General features: G+C 39.4%; 1 non-coding gene across 1 annotated transcript; it reads left to right on the forward strand.

Annotated features, from left to right (window-relative positions):
- The first annotated feature begins 4,257 nt into the window (after nucleotides 1-4,257).
- Nucleotides 4,258-4,330, forward strand: TRNAV-AAC (transfer RNA valine (anticodon AAC)). Its single transcript has one exon. It is a non-coding gene; the product is annotated as a tRNA-Val (tRNA).
- Nucleotides 4,331-4,863: the final 533 nt, after the last annotated feature.

Here is a 4,863-nt window from a genome sequence, read left to right on the forward strand (position 1 = left end):
CATGATGAACATGGAAATATGTTTAAAGGAATTGCACAAGTTAAACAAACTGTTGGATTGCTTGCTGTGTGCACAGGGAGGGAAAGGGAGAAAGAAAAATTTGGAACACAGAGTTATGCAAAGGTGAAAGTTGAAAACTGCCTTTGTATGTAATTGGAAAAATAAAAAGCTATTTTAAAAATAGATTTACATGCACTGATGCAGAGTGCATCAAGTCCAAACTTTGGACTTGCCATCTTCCCACCATCCTCCAAAACATCGATGGCTGCAGCAGTGTTTTCAGTGAAAGCAAGATTAAACTGGATATAACATGTGAAGGTTCCCCAAAGGACTCAGCAAAGAAATTACACCATGTGAAAACTGAACTTCATGAGCATTCCACCAAGAAGAGAAAAGATTGCCAATAACCAGGAGTTATATCATCCCTTTGTCACATATACTGTTCAAACTTAAGCCCACTTTTTTCTGGACTCTATAGATGGAGTGGGGGATGTTTTGCATCAAAAATGCAACAGTAGTAAATATTCCTTTCTAAAAGCTAAGCTTCCTGACTAATTGACATATATAGCAGAATATATATATACAGAATATAAGCTGAAGCAGAAAACTCACTAATGCAATGACTATAACAAAATAAGTAGAAAAAACAAAAACAAAAATAATGCTGTCAGAAATATTTTGGTTTATGTAAAATGTTGCTTTTTTGTCATTGACTCCTTGAGATACATGCCTAACAGTAAAATCCCCTGGGTGTGAATATTTTAATCATTTTCTCTAAGATAAGGGGTTTGGACTTTACAGTCTGGTGAAGTTTTTGGATCCCTTCTCAAAATAATTTTATTAAACATGTAAAACAAAATACATAAAAGTATATAGGAAATCAATTATTTCTAATATTTATTAATATATTTTAAAAAAACCAAGTTCATAAAAAATGCTCTAACTCACTATGATTAGAAAAATGCAAATTAAAGGCAACGCTGAGGTACTATTTCACACCTCTCAGATTGGCTAAGATGACAGGAAAATATAATTATAAATGTTGGAGGGGATGTGGGAAAACTGCGACAGTAATACATTGTTAGTAGTGTTGTGAACTGATCCAACCATACTGGAGAACAATTTGGAACTATGTTCAAAGGGCTATAAAACTGTACATACTCTTTAATACAGCAGTGTTACTATTGAGTCTGTATCCCAAAGAGATCATAAAGAACCCACTTGTGCAAAAATGTTTCTAACAGCCCTTTTTGTAGTGATACTGGAAACCGAGTGGATGTGCTTCAGTTGGGAAATAGCTGAATAAGCCATTTATTGTTCTATAAGAAATGATGAGTCGGCTGATTTCAGAAAGGCCTGGAGAGACTTCCATGAATTGATGCTGAGTGAAGTGAGTAAAACCAAGAGAACATTGTACACAGTAACAACACATAATATGGATGATCAACTGTAATGGATTTGTTTCTTTTCAATAATGGAGTAATTCAATTATATTTAGAAGAATTGCACATGTTTAACATATATTGGATTACTTATTGATTAGAAGAAGGGGAAAGGATGGCGGGAGGGAGAAACATTTGGAACACAAGGTTTTGCAAGGTGAAAGTGAAAAACTATCTTTGCAGGGATTTTTTTTTTGTTTTGCAATTTTATAAATATTTCTACAAATATGCTGTGCAAGAAAAATCAGATGAAAAAGGGAAAAAATGAGAAAGAAAACAAAATGCAAGCAAACAACCAAATTAAGGACTCCCTCCCATCCCACTCATTCTCATTGAAAAGGCAATTAATTTGATATTGATTATACAAGTGTAGTCATGCAAAACATTTCCATAACAATTATATTGTGAATGAAAACATAGACCAAAACCCAAAACAACCAAAAAAGTCCCTGGAGAAAAATGAAGTTAAAAAAAAAAAAAAGTATGTTCAATCTGTATTCAGATCCACCAATTCTGTCTCTGGGTATGATTAGCATTTTCAAGAAAGTATATTCTAATATAATTATTTGAGGGATGGGGGAATCTCTCAGCTTTGGACTTGCCATCTTCCCACCATCCTCCAAAACATCAATGGCCGCAGCAGTATTTTCAGTGAAAGCAAAGATTAAACTGGATATAACATGTGAAGGTTCCCCAAAGGACTCAGCAAAGAAATTACACCATGTGAAAACTGAACTTCATGAGCATTCCACCAAGAAGAGAAAAGATTGCCAATAACCAGGAGTTATATCATCCCTTTGTCACATATACTGTTCAAACTTAAGCCCACTTTTTTCTGGACTCTATAAATATTTATAGGAGAGTGTGTCATAGATGGAGTGGGGGGTGATTTGCATCAAAAATGCAACAGTAGTAAATACTCTAAAAGCTAATTGACATATATATGTGTGTATATATACATATATGTGTATGTGTGTATATGTACATATGTGTGTATATATACATGTGTATGTGTATATACATATATGTGTATATCTATATATCCTGAAACTCCTCCTTACTAGTTTTAAAAGGTACAAATAGCTGAACTCTGAGTTCTCAAGTTGCTACTGCAAGTGTGAGTCAGAATTGAGATCTCAAAGCTCACCCTACATAAAAGGCACCCAACTACATTAACAGGGGGATTTTCTCCAACTGGGAATTCCCTGTTTCAGAGAAGTCATAGGTCCAATTGCCACGTTACTCTGTCAGGCACTTTTTGATGCACAAATAAAAACAGGTACCCTCAGGATAAATCAAGAAAAAGACCTTTTGGAAAACTTTTAAAAGCCCTGAAGCTTTAAAATTCCTGTTGGTTGTAGTATAGGAGAGGGAAAGCAAGAATAAATAAAAGTTGGAGGGATTCCCTCTTATCTCATCAGTGATGTTAGTTGCCTTATCACTAGGTGGGTGGGTGGGTGGGTGGGGGAGTTGAGCCACAAAGAGCCGAGTTCAAGTTTTGTCTTTGATTCCCTGGGTTGTGACCTGAAAGTGGGCCTTCCTTCCCCAGAAGGAACCTTTTTACCATCCACTCCCCGTCCTGGAGCTAGATGCATTTTGATTTTGCGGTTCCTTTTTCATTTCAGAGATAAGGTGCTGGCCAAGGAGGCTAAGCGGCTTGCCCGAGGTTATCCAGGGAGGAGATATGCTCCCCGTCTTTTTCCGGCACCGAGGCGGCTAAACGGGAAAAGAAGTAACTTCTCTCGTTCCTTTAAATGCCTCCAAATAGTGCATCTTTTAAAAGGGCAGTGTATCCCCTCCCATGCTTCCCTCTGAAGCAGGCTGACAGTCGGCTAGCCACTGTGGATGTAGCCTAAGATGGCCTGATTCCCTGAAGACTCCCCAATCGCCCGCGGGTGCTTAATGACATCCTTGGATCAGCAGATGGCATGGATTGCGTTGGAGGCCATGGTGGGGGAAAGACAGGGAAGAGAAGAGAAAAAAGAACAGAGGGAGGAGGGAAAGGAGGGGATGGAGAAGAGGATCAGATGGAGGAAGAGGAGGAGGAGGAGGAGCAGGAAGAATGGGGGAGAAAAAGAGGATGGAGGAAGAAGAGGAGAAGGAAGAATTTGGGGAGAAAAAAGGAGATAGAGAAGAGAATCAGATGGAGGAAGAGGAGGAAGAATGGGAGGAGGAAAAGAGGAGAGGGAGAAAGAAGAGGAGGAGGAAAAATGAGGGAGATGGAGAAGGGGATCATTTGGAGGAGGAAGAGATTAAAAAAAGGGGGAGGAAAAGAGAGAAAAGGGAGAGAGGAGGGGAGAATGAGGAGTGTGTGTTTGGGGGGAGGGTGGGGAAGAGGAGAATTGAAGCCGAGAAAGAGGAAGGAGGAACTCAAAGTCTTTGCATTCGAACTGAGATTTGTCCTTTTAATTATTAAAAGTATTTTTAATTAACATTTATTTTTTTCTCTCTCCTCCAGTCTTCTTCACCCACCAGAGAGAGAGAGAGAAAGAGAGAGAGAGAGAGAGAGAGAGAGACGTAAAGCCCTAGTAACAAGCATGTTTAGTTTAAAAAATAAAGTAAATTTCCCCTTTGGCAATTTCCAAAAATGTGAATTTCATTCTGCATCACTATAGTTTTGACAGTCGTGACCCCTTCCGGTCTCCCAACAATCCGTCTCGGCTTTTCGCTATCTCCCTTACTTCCGAGAAGCGGGGGAGGGATATTTCAATTTCATTTTGATTGGCTTCCCCTAAGAAAAGCAAAGCCAGAGCCTCAATGGGGAAAGCATCGCGACATTACTATGAGGGCCTTTCCCAGAACTCGCGGCAGACAGGTTTCCGTAGTGTAGTGGTTATCACGTTCGCCTAACACGCGAAAGGTCCCCGGTTCGAAACCGGGCGGAAACAGTTTTTCTTCATTCCCGGTTTTTCCTGATTTACACAATTCTTCCCCAAATATTCCCGCATTTCAGAAGCAGTTGTTTCTTTCTCTCATGCACATATTTTACAATTTTTAAAACTTTTCTCAGTGTGAATGCATCTTTACCTTTGGATTCAGATATTATTTGTAGATGCTGAAGGCAGTTTTAAAATTGACTCTCAAAGTTAGCTGTGGGTTTAAAAAATACATTTTTACTTCCTTCACTTAAGGCGATCTTCTTTGCATCGGGTAATATTGTCTGCAGCTATATTTCCCAGCCCAGCATCTCTGATGTTCAGAGATGCTCTTGATGTCTCTGGTACCTCCTTTGTTCACTTGTGGGGCTCGGGATGGAAGATGAAGCAGGGTACCAGTCCTGGGGATGAACGGAGTCAAGAGAGAGCAGAAGAAAGGGATAAGGGGAGTCTCAAAGGCTGCCTGCTGATACCACACAACAATCTAATACACTAACAGCAACATTGTACAGACACTGGCATTGCCAGCCACTTGGAGAACCTTC

This window comes from Antechinus flavipes, chromosome 3, assembly GCF_016432865.1.
Source record: "Antechinus flavipes isolate AdamAnt ecotype Samford, QLD, Australia chromosome 3, AdamAnt_v2, whole genome shotgun sequence".
NCBI classification, from domain to species: domain Eukaryota; kingdom Metazoa; phylum Chordata; class Mammalia; order Dasyuromorphia; family Dasyuridae; genus Antechinus; species Antechinus flavipes.